The sequence below is a fragment of the Sturnira hondurensis genome, unplaced genomic scaffold (genome assembly GCF_014824575.4).
Source record: "Sturnira hondurensis isolate 20B ecotype Veracruz unplaced genomic scaffold, ASM1482457v3 Scaffold0001020, whole genome shotgun sequence".
NCBI lineage: Eukaryota > Metazoa > Chordata > Mammalia > Chiroptera > Phyllostomidae > Sturnira > Sturnira hondurensis.
Window position 1 is genome coordinate 1353182 of NW_028073651.1, and position 16236 is coordinate 1369417.

Sequence of the window (16236 nt, forward strand, 5' to 3'; positions counted from 1 at the left end):
CTCCCTATGCTGTTGCCTGCCTCACTAGGAGTAAATCTTCGTGACCTAGAAAAGGAAAGCAAGGGTGTCATAGATGACAATAAAAGCAGGAGAGAAAAAAGTAAAAGCAGATAAATTAGATTTCATCAAAATGAAAAACTTGAAAGGATGTCATCAAGAATGTGAAAAGGCAACTCATATTTTGGAGGAGATATTTGCAAATCACATGCCTGATAAAAATATTTCATATAGACTATATTACTAAGTCCATAGTCAAAAATAGAATAAAGAAGAAATGTGAAGGATACAAACACACTTCTCTCGACGAAATATAAAAATGACCAATAAAAGCATGAGACGCTCACCGTTTTTAGTCACCAGGGAAATTGTAATGAAAAACACAAGAGACCACTGCACACCCCTTGTAAACAGACGTCTGTAGTAGCATCAGTGACGGTGTGCGCTCAGTGTTATTTTGTGTTAGTTTCAGGTGTGCCGCATGGTGTTCAGACAAGCACGTACTTTGCCTACTGCCCTCCTACCCATACTATTTAAAGTAGCCATCTAGGACCATACACAGTTATTACATATTATGGACTATATCTACTCCCTATGCTGTACTTGACGTGCCCATAATAATCTTGTGACCACCAACTTGCATTTCTTCCTCCCTCCACCTTTTTCTCCCAGTCCCCCCAGCTCTCCTCCCCTCTGGCAACCGTCACTCTGTTCTCTGCATTGGTGAGTCTTTTCCTGCTTTGTTTGTTCATTTATTTTGCACAACATCATCATTCTTTACAGACACCAGTGGAAATGGAAAAACACCAATGTGCACCAGCTGATGAATAAAAGGCGGAATGCCCATGCAGTGGGGTATCACTGACATCAGAAAGAATTGATGACCCGATGCACGACAGCTGCATGAACCTTGACCCCCTATGCAAAGTGAATGAGCCAGTCCCCTAAGACCACGTCAGATTCCACTTCTATGAAGTGTCCAGAAGGGTCAAACCCACAGAGACAAGAAGTAGATTAGTGGCTTAAACTCATTGTATAGCCCTGGCTGGTGTAGCTCAGTGGATTGAGCGCGGGCCTGCAAACCATACGATCACAGTTCGATTCCCAGTCAGGGTTCATGCCTGGGTTGCAGGCCAGTTCCCAGCAGGGGACTCATGAGAGGCAACCATACATTGATATTTCTTTCCTTCTCTCCTTCCCTTCCCCTCTAAAAGATAAATAAATAAAATCTTTTTAAAAATTAAAAAAATAAAGCCATTATATAAATAGTAGCTAAAAAAATTACTATGGAGAAGCAAAGCAATGGGGATGGAGGGTGGGAGGAGAAACCCAGCCCCAGACACATTAGTTTGAAGGCACTGGCCTCCCAGCATCTTGGAGATGGGCAAGACCCTGCCCTTCCCAGGCCCCCAAAGGAAAACCTGGTCCACATGAACGCAAGTACATTGCCAAACGCCTGCACCGCTGGTTCTCAGCGTACGTACACTTGGACCCTGGGTATTTTCCCTTTAACATGATACTGTGAATATTTTCCATGTCACTGAAACATCTGTGAAACAGAAACAAATTAGGTACTAATGAAATCTGTCTCGGCACAGCCAGACACTGCAACGGTACTCAGCCCTAAAAAGGAGGACATGAGCCCTGGCTGGTGTGGCTCAGTAGATTGACTGTGCCTGTGAACCACAGGGTCTCAGGTTCAATTCCCAGGGAGGGCATGTGAGAGGCAACCACCCATTGATGTTTCTCCCCTCTCTTTCTCCCTCTCTTCCCCTCTCTCTAAAAATAAATAAAATCACCCTGGCTGGTGTAGCTCAGTGGATTGAGCTGGGGCTGTGAACCAAAGGGTCGCAGTTTGATTCCCAGTCAGGGCATATGCCTGGGTTGCGGGCCAGGTCCCAAGTGGGGGCATGAGAGAAGCAACCACGCATTGATGTTTCTCTCCATCTCTTTCTCCTTCCCTTCCCCTCTCTCTGAAAATAAAAAAAGAAACAAAATATTTAAAAATAAATAAATAAAATCTTTAAGAAAAAAAGAAAAGATAAAGAAAGAAAGCCTGAGAGCCCTGGCTGGTGTAGCTCAGTGGACTGAGCGTGGGCCTGCGAACCAGACGATCGCAGTTCGATTCCCAGTCAGGGCACATGCCTGGGTTGCAGGCCAGTTCCCTGCAGGGGCCAGTTCCCAGCAAGGGATGGAGGAGAAGCAACCCTACATTGATGTTTCTCTTCCTCTCTCCTTCCCTTCCCCTCTAAAGATAAATAAATAAATACTATTTTAAAAAGAAAGAAAGCCTGACATGAATGCATGAGTCCTCAGGGGGAAAAAAAATATGTTCCAATTACATTTAAAAGGCAAAAGAGTAAAAGACATATGTGTGTACATTTAAAACAAACAAAAAATGTTTCTGTTTCAATAACCACTCACACAATGTTTGATGTGCTCCGGGCACAGATGGAAACCCTTTATGACTATAATTCACTATACCTGGTTTGCATCACCACTTTCCAGTTCAGGAAACTGAGGCACAGAGGCCATTGTCACTCACTCGGGTCATACGATTAATAGCAGGGTGGGGTCTGATCTGGGGACCCCCAGAGCAAGAGTCCCCACTCCCCCAGCACCTGGTACCTCCCATCATGTCAATGCAGAACCTTCTGGAAGGTCAGACTAGGCACTGTTGATAGTGTGTTTTCTGAGGGGAGGAAGACAAAGGCTGAGGATGGGCAGGAGCTTTGCTTTCCCTTTTCTTTATTCCCAAGCTGCTTATATTTACAACGTGCTTGTCTTATATATAAAATCAATATAAATCCAACATAAAGGAATGGAAATCCTCAGAGGTTCCCATACAGAAAGACTGGAAACATTCAAGGATTAAAAATTAATTTTTATATCTACATTAATTACTAGCGACTAGAAAAGAAAAATAAACAGATCCTTAAGTCAAATGTTTGTCTTTCCCTCATTGATGTCAAAAAGGAAAAATCAAATGTCAGCTGGAGAAAAACCCGACGAAGAGGAAATCACTCTGCTCACCAAGTCTCAATCAGTACCATTAGATTTGTACGATTAAACGCTTTTACCAAATATGTTATGAGAAGATTTAAAAATAACTTTAAAATATTTCCACTGGAAAAATTTCTAGTGTGTAGAAGTACGCTCATGAAAGGATGTAAATTGGGCACAGAACCCAGCGTTTCCCGAACTGAAAACTACTTTGACATTTTCGAGGTCAGTACTTCCAAGTATTTCCTGAGCCCACTCTGAGAAGTGTACATATAATCTGGTTTAGAAATCAAAATTTAAAAAAATAAATAAAACCAAAACCCAGAACCTCACTCCGATGATCCCTAAATGCTACTCACCCCGCCTGACCCAAGGACGCGGACCGTGCCCGCCCTCCCCACCAGCAAACCCGTGTCCCCGCCGGGTCTCACCACAGCCCCGTCACCCACCGTCATGTCCCCTGATTGAGCACGTTTCCACTTGTCCATTTTCACCCCAAACAGCAGTGGAACCCCTTCCTGAGTCCTGGACTCTCCCAGCTACACAGGGAAGCAGGAAAGCAGGGACTCACAGGGAAGCAACCGCGGCCACAGGCGACAGGCTCTGTGACACCAGAGGCCCAAATTCCGAAAGAGGGACCGGGCTGGGGGAGGACACTCTGGAGTCCGCGTGGATCCCAGGGGCCCGGCAGGAAAAGACGCCCCAGAGCCTGGAGGGGCGGAACCGCCCAGCGGAGATGGAGGGTTGGGCTGTGCTTGGGCTGGGGACGCCCAGGACCCTGGACAGAGGCCCTCGGGGCCGGACTGTGGGTTTCCCTGCAGAGGAAGCCTGAGCGCCCCCTGCTGCGCGTTTGCAGCTACCGGCGCACAGGCGCAGCAGGGCCGGGCGCGCCCCACGCCGCTCTCAGACCAGAACAGCGCAAGCCCAGACCGTGTGGGAAGGGCGTCCACAGCAGCAGCGGGTCCCCAACCTCGTGCATGTGCCCTGAGGTCCTGGGCAAGTCCCGCCCATCTCGGGCCAACCACCTGCTGCTGCAGCGCTTTGTCCTGAAAGGTTCTGGTGTCCCTGGGCCGGGGGCCCGTTTTTCCTCCGTCCCCCTCACACAGTACAGAGCTGTGAGAATGACTTCATCTGTGACAAGCATCTGGAGGACACACAGAGCCTCTACCAACCTGGGGCCATCCCACACCTGCACCTGGAATTCTTGCCCTTCAGATTCTACCTCCCGCTTCCCACCCTAACTCGGGCACCTCCGCACGCAGAGCCCAGGCCTCCAAGCAGGCAGGGACTCCTCCCTTTATGCAATCCCTACTTCTGCTGGATTTACTGTAAAATCAATGCGGAGGGGACGACTGAGCTATGAGAGCCGGCCATGAAAGTTAACGCAAGAGGTGACAATGAAATGTGATGTGTGGTTCTGAATTTGGCCTCTTCGTTACAAAGGCGGCTTTGCAACAACTGGCCAAAGTTGAAGGAGCTCTGAGGATAAGATGGCTGTGATGTATCACGTTGATTTGCTGCCCTTGGACTTGTTTATGCACAGGAGGTGGCCTTGTTTGCAGCAATTACACACCGAAGTATTCAACGGTAAGGTGATGAGGCGTTATGTTGGCCACTTTCTTTAGTTTAGGAAACAAAAGCGAGGTAAGAATTATCTCATAGGATAGATGTGAGGATCAAATTATACGATGTGAAAACTTTTAACAGCTCTTGACATATAATCTTTCAATAAATTGGAAATGTTATGATGTAAAATCGACACTAAAATATGTAACCAATGTCATCTTTATCTGTATGTGGCTATTTCTTCACAAGCAAACACGCACATTTTTTGGTGTGTATGTGTGTATATCATCGCATCCATCCTAATTTCTACCACCAGAGGGCGCCTCGGGTTTACGTTTAGGGCTTGACCGATTTTTAACTTTGAATAGACCAGTGGTTCTCATACGTTTTGGTAATACAACTCCTTTATACTCTTCAAAATGATTGAGGATTAGCTTTGGCTGGTGTGGCTCAGTGGATTGAGCTCTGGCCTGCGAACCGAAGGGTCACCAGTTTGATTCCCAGTCAGGGCACATGCCTTGGTTGCGGGCTGGGTCCCCAGTAGAGGGTGCATGAGAGACAACCACACAGTGATGTTTCTCTCCCTCTCTTTCTCCCTCCGTTCCCCTCTGTATAAAAATAAAAGCAATAAAATCTTTTTAAAAAGGAGCCGGGTCAGGTCATCAATGGAGGCATAGGTAGGGACACTTTGCCTCCTTGCACAACCATAGAAAGGATCACAACTAACACACACACACACACACACACACACACACACACACAAACACCTGGAACTGCCAGAAAATCAAACTGCCTGGAAACCCCACAGCCAAGGACTTAAAGAAGCCATAGTCACCCAGATGGTACACTAAGGCAGGGAGTCAAAGCAGCTCTACCTAACACACAGAAACAAACACGGGGAAGCTGCTGAATTGAGGAGACAAAGAAATATGGCCCAAGTGAAGGAACAGAACAAAACCCCAGAAAAAGAGCTAAGTGAAACAGAAATAGCCAACCTATCAGATACTGAGTTCAAAACTCTGGTAATGAGGATGCTCAGAGAATTTGTTGAGTATGGGAATAGCATAAGAGAAGAAACGAAGGTCACACTAAGTGAAATAAAGAAAACTCCACAAGGCCCTGGCTGGTGTAGCTCAGTGGATTGAGCACGGGCCTGCGAACCACACGATCACGGTACGATTCCGAGTCAGGGCACATGCCTGGGTTGCAGGCCAGTTCCCAGCAGGGGACACATGAGAGGCAACCATACATTGATATTTCTTTCCTTCTCTCCTTCCCTTCCCCTCTAAAGATAAATAAATAAAATCTTTAAAAAAAGAAAGAAAAACCCACAGGGAACCAATGGTGGAGGGAAGGAAGCTAGGATTCAAATGAATGATTTGGAACGTAAGGAAGAAATAAACAATCAACCACAAAAGAAAAAAATAATTCAAAAATACAAGGAGAGAATAAGAAGACTCTGGGACATCTCCAAAAGTGCAACATCTGAATCACAGGAATGCCAGAAGAGGAAGAGGAAGAAATTGGGAACTTATTTGAAAAAAATAATGAAAGAAAACTTTCCTAATTTGGTGAAGGAAACAGATCTACAAGTCCAGGAAGCACAGAGAATCCCAAACAAGTTGGACCCAAGAGGACCACACCAAGACACATCATAATTAAAGTGTCAAAGGTTAAAGATAAAGAGAGAATCTTAAAAGCAGCAAGAGAAAAGCAAAGAGTTACATACAAAGGAGTTCCCATAAGACTATCAGCTGGTTTCTCAAAAGAAACATTACAGGCAAGAAGGGACTGGCAAGAAGTATTCAAAGTGATGAAAAGCAGTAACTTACATCCAAGATGACTCTATCCAGCAAAGCTATCATTTAGAATGGAAGGGCAGAGAAAGTGCTTCGCAGACAAGGTCAAGCTGAAGGAGTTCATCATCACCAAATCATTATTATGTGAAATGTTAAAGGGACTTATTTAAAAAAAAAGAAGATCAATACTATGAACAGTAAAATGGCAACAAACTCACAACAACTACCAACAACTGAATCTAAAAAACAAATCAAACTAAGCAAACAACTAGAACAAGAACAGAATCATAGGTATAGAGATCATTTGGAGGGTTATCGGCAGGGTGGAAGAAGTGGGAGAATGGGGGGAAAGGTGCAGGGAATAAGAAGCATAATTAGTACAAAATAGACAGGGGGAATGTTAAGAATGGTATAGAAAATGGAGAAGACAAAGAACTTACATGCACGGCTGGTGGACATGAACTAACAGGGATCTGGCTGGAGGAAAGGGGGTACCAGGCAGAGGGGGACACACAGGGAAAACTGGGGCAATTGTAATGGCATAATCAATCAAATATACTCTAAAAAATTATTGAGGATCTCAAGAGCTTTTGTTTATGTGGGTTACATACAATATGGTGTCCTTGTAAACCGGCTCTCTGAAGGAAGAACAACCCCAACTATCGGGTTGCTGTGGTGTGAATACACCCACCATATCCCATTTCAAGTCACCCAAGGTTTGACAACCGGCTCTCATGCCTAAGACTTGACCATTTGGCTCTGTGGCCAGTAGGGGGCAGCACCAGCACACCACTGGATACCTACTCCTATTTATCTTAGGTAAATTCAAACTGAGAAAATGTTTAGAGATGTATTTATCTACTTAAAATAGCCAGAATAGTACACTAGCCAGAGTTCAAAACTGTCGGAGTTCTATTACTGTCACAGCCTGTTACTATCAGAGCAATGACATCATCACAGACCCCGTGGCCCCTGGAAGACTTCACTTCCACTGGGAGAAGGACCAAGGAAACTCACCTCTCACCTTCATTAGAAGACTAGTTTTGACCTTGTGGGCTCATGAAAGGTCCTCGGTGGCCCCCAGGGGTCAGCGGACCACACTTCCAGAACCACTGGCTTAGATGTTCTGTTCTTAACTGTTCCATCCAGTGTCCTCCCTTTAAAAAATAAATGTTTTACAATATTTCTTTTATTGCTATGAAATGAAATTCATACACAGCGTAACTTACTTTTACCTGCATAGAATCTATAATGTAACAAATCATTGCAGTACATTATCGTAATATAGAGAAAGGACAAAAGAAAAATACAGCCTACAGTCCTTTACCAGACACGAGAGTGTAAGCACCAGAGAGGTGGTTGGACTTTAGGAAGGTAGCACGTGCCCTGGCCTGTGCGGCTTGGTTGGTTGGAGCATCATCTCCTGGACTGAAAGGTCGTGGTTCAACTCCCATTCAGGGCACATGCCCAGGCTGTGGGTTTGATACTCCGTAGGGGGTGCTTACAGGAAGGCAGCCAGTTGGTGTCTCTCTCTCTCCCTCCCTCCCTTCTTCCTTCCCCCTTCCTGTCTCTCTAACAGCAATGAAAAAATGCCCTCATTTAATAGAAAGGTGACCCATGTATGTGGCATACATGATGCACCAGCCCAGCCGGAGTCAGGGCGGCCCCTGGAATCAAACGCATTCGTGTTTCTGCAGCGAGACCTGAGCTGTCCACACCGAGCTGGGGTCAGTGCGGATCACCAAAGGGGCTTTGTCGAGTCAGGTGGTGCCTTCAAGCACGTGAGACAGCGAACTCTCTTCTGCAGTCATTTGGACCTTGGAACTGTCGGTGCTGATGGTGGGCGTGTGGTTTATAATACACAAGAGGTGTTTCATTAGGTCAATGCTCACAGGCAACACAGAGCCAAATGTTCCTGCTTTTGATGAGTTGTGACTTCAGGTTTGAGGTGAGTAAGACGATCTGCAGTCAGCCCTGATTGGTGTGGCCCCACTGGTTGGGTGTCACCAAGCAAAGCGAAGGGTGACCGATCCAATTCCCAGCCAGGACATATACCTGGGTTGTGGGTACTGTCCCAAGATGAGGCACGTATGACAGGCATGTTTCTGTCACATTGATGTTCCTCTCCCTCTTTTCCCCTCGCTCCAAAAAAGTTAGTCAAATCTCTCTCTCTCTTTTTTTTTTTTAACATCAGTTTGTGGCTGCCTTTCACATGCTCCCGGCTGGGGACCTGGTCCACAACCCAGGCATGTGCCCTGACTGGGAACTGAACCATCAACCCTTTGGTTTGCAGACCCGCGCTCAATCCACTGAGCTACTCCAGCCAGGGCTCTCTTTTTCTTTATAGTTGACATTTTGAAATAAGGCCTAAGTGAGTGTACTCAGGTGACTATGTAGATTACGAGAGAAGCCAAATCAGAAGGACCAGCTAGATTGTCTGGGCCGTGCAATTCATTACGAGGAGCCTGGAGTCCCCGGCCTGGCCGCCATCTCCAGAAGCCTGACAGATTTCCGTACACCTCCGCGACCGGCCCTGGCCACTGAGACTTGCTCTCTGAGAGAGGTGCATGTATGGGACCAGGGCTGCTCAGGGCTCTGGGATGGACGCCCTTGCCTCCCTGAGTTGAGTGAGAGATTTTCCGGTAGGGGGCGCCAGAGCGCTGAGGACGCGGGCAGCGGCCTCGAGCCACAGAGCCCACCCAACCGCAGTGGGGCAGCTATCTGCACCAACACCAACATGTACAACAGCAACCGCGCAGGGAAGCATGACATGCATGGGAATTTTATATGCCTGTGACTGTAGACATGACTGTGAGCTTTCACATGTTTTATTGATGACAGGTGTCTTATCTGCAGAACCCGGATATGCACCTGTGTCTCTGCCAGTGTAACCGACACACATCCACCTGTCACCATCGACAGCATGCTAATAGGAAGGCGGCGTGTCTGAGGCTAAGACAAAGGTCTTGATACCATGTGTGTTGCCAGAATCCACATGGGCTGCTTCTGACTTGCATGCTAATGACAGCCTGTTTTATGACACCTGCGTGTGTGGCATTGACATACACGTGGACATGTATGTGTGTGGACGTGTGGGTAGTGGAAGTGCCTGTCTGAGCCTTGTCTGTCCTCCCTCCAGGCTGGAGCCCCTTGACCGGCAGGGGCAGTTCTGATGAAGTTCTATGTCCCGCCATCAGGCAGAGAAGAGATGCTTCCTACATTCTGGAAGGAAGGAGCAACTAAATACATGAATACATGAATGAATGACAGAGCCTATAACAAGAGACAAAAAAGGATATTTTATACACAACAGCCAAGATACAGAAGCAATTAAATGTTCATTGATAGACAACTGGGTAAAAAAGATGTGGTACATATTCAGCCATAAAAAGTGAAGTCCTGGCTGGTGTAGCTCAGTGGATTGAGCACGGGCCTGTGCACCAGACGGTGTGATTCCCAGTCAGGGCACATGCCTGGGTTGCAGGCCAGTACCCAGCAGGGGATGCATGGGAGGCAACCATATATTGATATTTCTCTCCCTCTCTCCTTCCCTTCCCCTCTAAAGATAAATAAATAAAATATTTGTTTTAAAAAAGGTGAAATCTTACCATTCACAACAACATGGATGGACCCTAGAAGGTACTATGTTAAGTGCAATAAGCCAGACAGAGAAAGACAAATACCGTATGATTTCACTTATACATGGAATCTAAAAAACAAAATAGATGAACAAATCAAAACGGAAACAAACTCATAGATACAGAGAACAGATTGGTGGTTGCCAGATGGGAGGGGTGGTAGTGGACTGGCTAAAAAGGGTGAAGGATGAAGAAGTACAGACGGCCAGTTAAAAAACAGTCACGGAGCCCTGGCTGGTGTAGCTCAGTGGATTGAGCGCAGGCCTGTGAACCTAGGGGTCATGGTTCAATTCCCAGTCAGAGCACAACCCTGGGTTGCAGGCCAGTTCCCAGCAGGGGACTCACAAGAGGCAACCATACATTGATATTTCTCTCCCTCTCTCCTTCCCTTCCCCTCTAAAAATAAATGAATAAAATCTTTTTAAAAAAAGAATAAACTTAATTGCTAAAAAAATAGTCATGGAGATAGTTATAAAGTATAGCATAGGGAATATAGCCAATAATATTGTAGTAATTACATATGGGGCCAGGTGGGTACTACAGTTATTGGAGGCATCATTTCATAACTTATATAAATGTCTAAGCACCATGCTGTGCACTTGAAACTAATATATTAAATGCCCACTGTAACTGAATTTTTTAAAGATTTNGTGAACCTAGGGGTCATGGTTCAATTCCCAGTCAGGGCACATGCCCGGGTTGCAGGCCAGTTCCCAGCAGGGGACTCACAAGAGGCAACCATACATTGATATTTCTCTCCCTCTCTCCTTCCCTTCCCCTTTAAAAATAAATGAATAAAATCTTTTTTAAAAAAAAGAATAAACTTAATTGCTAAAAAAATAGTCATGGAGATAGATATAAAGTATAGCATAGGGAATATAGCCAATAATATTGTAGTAATTACATATGGGGCCAGGTGGGTACTACAGTTATTGGAGGCATCATTTCATAACTTATATAAATGTCTAAGCACCATGCTGTGCACTTGAAACTAATATATTAAATGCCCACTGTAACTGAATTTTTTAAAGATTTTATTTATTTATTTTTAGAGGGGAAGGGAAGGAGAGAGGGAGAGAAATATCAATGTATGGTTGCTTCTCATGAGTCCCCTGCTGGGAACTGGCCTGCCACCCAGTCATGTGCACTGACTGGGAATCGAACCGTGATCATTTGGTTCACAGGCCCGCACTCAATCCACTGAGCTACACCAGTCAGGGCTCTGAATTTTTTTAATAATTAAAAATGATTTAAGGAGCTAATGAGGGAATGGCAACCAGTCTTTTGAACCCACCAGTCTCTGTGAAGCACTCACAGACCTGACCTGGTTAAGCCCATACCGCGATCTCCATGACGGAGGGACTGCCACGCCACCCACGGTACAGATGAGGAAACCTGCATCCTTGGGATACTGTGTAACTTTCCCTCAGCCACACAGCTTGTAAATGGCAGAGCCTGGCTGTGACCCAGGTCTCCCAAGCTTCAAAACGAGCATTCTTAACCGCTGGCCCACCCTAACCACGACGGGATGATCCCCTCCCCCAGTTCCTGGGACACACCGCCATCCCGTCAGGGCAGGCTCTCCGCCAGCTAGAAAAACAGAGGGCGGCCTCTTATCGCCAAGTCAAAGAGGAGAAGTGAGTTAGAGACACTCCCAGTGAGGCTGAGAAGTTTTGTACCAAGTGGTACCTCCTGACCCTGTGAACTTGGGGTGGGGGAGGAGGTTGTCGTGAGGACGCTTGACTCCAGGGAAGAGGAATTGAGTGCCCCACCCCCGTCCCCACCATCATGGACCCCTCGCCCTTGTATTAGTGGGGATGTGGAAGTAGTGCCACCCTTGTTCAGAGCTGGTGCAGCCCCTGCGGAAATAGCCTGGCAGTCCCTCAAGAAGTTAATAATTACCGGATGATCTAGCAATCCGGCTCCTCGGCATATATACCCAGAGGAATTGAAAACAGGTGTTGCCAGGAGTAATTGTACGCGAACGCTCACAGCCGCGCCATCCACAGTAACCCAAGGATGGAAACGGCCCAAACGTCTAGCAGCTGAGGAGCGGAGAGCAGAGTGTGGTATGACCATACATGGGGGTGATATGCAGCTACGGAAAGAAATGAGTGTGAGCACGGCTACAGGGTGGGTTGCTGCATGAACCTGACAAACGTCATGCTGAGTGTGAGAAGACACACACAAGGCCACGTATGGTGTGATTTCATGTATGTACAACACCTGAAACAGGCAAACCCATAGACACAAAAGTGTAGCTTGGTGGTTGCCAGGGGCTGGAGGGGACTGGGGTGCGGGGTGGGGGGGTGACAGGTGTTTGAGGGGGGAGTGATAAAAATGATTTGGAACCAGGTACAGATGATAGCTGCACAGCGTTGTGAACGGACTAAATGTCCCTGAATTTTATACTTATAAAATGGTTATTTTTGCGTTATGGGTTTGACCTCAATAAAAAAAGATCTCTATTCCAAATCATAAAAGTAAAAAATTCAGTTCCTCCATCACACTCAGCACATTTCGAGTGTTCAGTGGCCACGTGGGGCTGGTGGCTACTGTCCTGAACAGAGCGCTGGTCTAGACTTTCCCACAGCCTGTCTCTGGCTGATTGTCTTTTCATGGTGTGGTGTAACCTGTTCCTCTCTGTTCACCGTCTTTTCTGTACACTAGTACTGACACCTGGAAGCTTAATCAGATTCAGGTTTAATTATTTTGGTGAAAATACTTTGTAGGGGTTGTGTCCTCCTCCCAGAAGGCACATCAAGCTTGGTTGTCTCGTGTGTGTGTGTGTGTGTGTGTGTGTGTGAGAGAGAGAGAGAGAGAGAGAGAGAGAGAGATAACAGCATCTTTCTCATCCCATTGGTCAAAGGAAGTCACATGACCAAGCCCCAAATCCCTGGGCCAGGAAATTTACCTGACTCAGGGGGGCCCTCTAAAGTCGCATGGTAAAGTCATGGATGTAAATAGTTCTGTAACACGGAGGGAATGGAGAGTTGGAAACAATAATCCAACACACTACAGGGAATTTTTTTGTATCGATGCATTTTTCAGAAATGACTCTCGGAGTCACAGAGAAGTAACTTGCCGAAGGTCACACAGCTGGCAAGTGATGGAGCCCAGATTTGAACCCCAGCAGGCCAGCCCCAGAGCCCGGATGGAAACCACTGCACTGCATGGAGATAACGGAGCTCCCCCTACCAGGCTGTCCTGGGGATCCAGTAAGAGCAGGAATGCGAAGGGCTTACTTAGTACAGCTCTTGGCGCGGGACCCAAGCATGCGCCTCACGACTCGAGCTGTGTATTTCCATCACCTAGTTCCAGGTCGGCCTTGGCATGAGTGTGGAGGGACTTTCTGCCCCTGGCAGGGCTCCGGGGATGCCAGCTGGCCCTTGCGAATGAGTATCATGAGGAGTCAGAGTCAGGGAAAGGGAGGGTGAAGAAACAAATCAGGTCATAAGAGGGAGCTGTAGCAATTTCCCCCAGCTTTGGGCTGGAGGGAGGGTGAGTCACACAGAGGTGAACATCAGCAAGCGAGGTGTCTGAGCCGCTGTCCTGGGGACAGTAACCAGAGACACTGACTTATCAGCACAGGGTGTGTGCGTGGTTCTGGGTTTTGGTTGCTGACACCTCTTTCCCTGTGAATAAGACGAGTGTTTCCTCTCCAGTATTCTGAGGCCAAAGATGCCCATGTTGCTGCTCACAGGCCAAGCTCCAAGATGCTGTCTTATCAAGAGTGTGGCAGATATTTCGTCAAAACAAAATATTAGTAATATGTCCAGTCTCACCTGTTCTTCCCATCGAAGCTTACTTCTCTCCATCGAGCAGTCAAGTCTATTTTCTTCCCCCTGAAAGCGGGGGAGGACTTTGCGATTGCCTTTTATTTTTTTTTTATTTTCTTTAAATTATTTTTTAAAGATTTTATTTATCTTTAGGGAGGAAGGGAAGGAGAGAAGGAGAGAAATATCAATGTATGGTTGCCTCTCGTGAGTCCCCTGCTGGGAACTGGCCTGCAACCCAGGCAGGTGCCCTGACTGGGAATCGAACCGCAATTGTGTGGTTCGCAGGCCCACACTCAATCCACTGAGCTACACCAGCCAGGGCAGCCTTTTAGGACAAGAATGAAAGTGACACTGCATGACTTCCAGGGCTAGGGCACCAAAGAACCACGGCTTCTGCCTGTCTCCTTGCTCCCTCTCCCTCGGGACCCAGCCTCCATGCTGAGAGGAAGCTCAAGGAGCCACAAAGACAGGTTGCATGTAGATGTTCCAGCCTCAGCCTCCAGTGAGGCCCCAGCTGCCAGGCAGGTGAGTGAGGAAACGGCCGCTCATTCCAGCCCGCAGCCTCCAAGCTACTCCAGCAAATGCCAAGTGGAGCAGAGATGCACTCACCCCACTGAGCCCTGCAGGTCGCAGGTTCATGAGCAAGAGAATTCTCCTCACTGGAGTGGTTTGTTTTGTAAACCAGAGAGCTTCCTGTTCTTTGCCACCTGAGAGGACAGAGGACTTCATTCAAACCTAGCTCAGATCCAAACTTCCCTGCTCAAAAGTCTCCCACACCCCCATCTCCTTCAGGGTGAAGGTTTGTGCTAACCCAGATCATAGATGTCTGGTGCATCCGTGTAGAGGTCGGCTTTAGTTCTGCTTTAATGTCTGTGTGACAAGTGCCAGTTTTCCCTGGGCACTGTAAATCCCTCCGGCTGGCTACCTGCCATGGCTTGGATAGCCCCTGCTTCTCAGAATAGCATCCTGCTTTTCCCGAAGCCCTTTCTAATTTGGGCCTCGCTTTCTCCCTGTCCATATGCCTCCACTTGGGGGCTTGGGAGATATTTTCTCTGTGTATGCCTCGATTCTTCTGGGTGCAAGCAGCTAAAATCAACTCAAACTAATCAAAGCAGACAGTAAATAAATAAAGCAGGACTTAACAACAACAGCAGCCCTGGCTGGTGTAGCTCAGTGGATTGAGCGCCGGCCTGCAAACCAAAAAATTGCTGGTTCGATTCCCAGTCAGAGCACATGTCTGGGTTGCCGGCCAGGTCCCCAGTAGGGGGCACGCAACAGGCAACGACACGGTGATGTTTCTCTCCCTCTCTTTCTCCTTCCCTTCCCCTTTTTCTAAAAATAAATAAATAAAACCCTTTACAAACTTTTTAAAAAGCAACAACAGCAACACCAAATTTTTTTTTTCATTAAGGTTCAAAGAATTAAATTGGAGTTCAGATATGGCAGAATCCAAGCACCCCAGAGCTGGTGTCAAGAATGTCCTTCATAATCTTTCATTTCTACTTTCCCCTGTGTTGATTTTCATCTCATAAATCCTCTCCTTTCTTGTTGGCAGGCTCAGCCTCATCGGCCCTGGCTCACTTCCCACCTGCAGAAATAGAAAAATCTCTCTCTTTTTTTTTTTGATAGTTGCATCAAATGTCTCAGAGTTGATTCTCCCTGTGTTGGGTTAGGGCACATGCCTTCCCTGAGCCAATCACCTTGCCCAGGGAAACAGAGAAAGATGATTGGCTGGGTCTGGCTCCTGAGTCCCTGGAGCTGGTAGGGTTATAGCCAGTCCTCAAATTGAACAGAGAGCAGAGAGTGGAGAGAAGAGGTTTCCCAGAAGAAAACTGAGTGGGGTGCTAGGCAGGCAAAACCCACACACTTGTGCTGTAGTGTCTTTTTCCCTGCTCAAAGCTGCATCCAGAATGTTGGTGAGCTCTAGATGACCACACACACACACACACACACACACACACTGTCCCTTATCCAATTCTAAAGCTTTCCCCCACTCCTTGGTGACCTTGCACCTCCCCCTCCTTACTATACTGGAACAAAGATCCCATTTCTCTGCTCCTTTCAAAAGTGGGTGTGGCTGAATTTTACGTGTATACTTGACATTGACTTGACATTCAGCAGGGGAACCTGGAAAGGGTGCTAGAGAGGCAAGCAGGTGGGGCTGGGGTCACAGCGGACAGGATGGAGGAATGAGGGTGGAAGGGAGCTACTGGGGACTGAAAGGCAGCGGTGAGGTACAGAGGGAGAGAGTTGGTAGAGTTGGAGAGGGAGTTGGAGGGTGTCCGGGAGAAGGGGCGACTCGGTGGATAAGGAAGAGGAGAGAGAGGAGGCGGAGCGGGGCGACCCCGGTCGGGTGGGTGGGCCTGGATGTTGGAGGGGCCCCGACTAGGGACAGGGACTGGGGATGTGAGCGGGGGTTGGGGATTAGCGAGTGGGGGCTCGAGTAAGGAACAT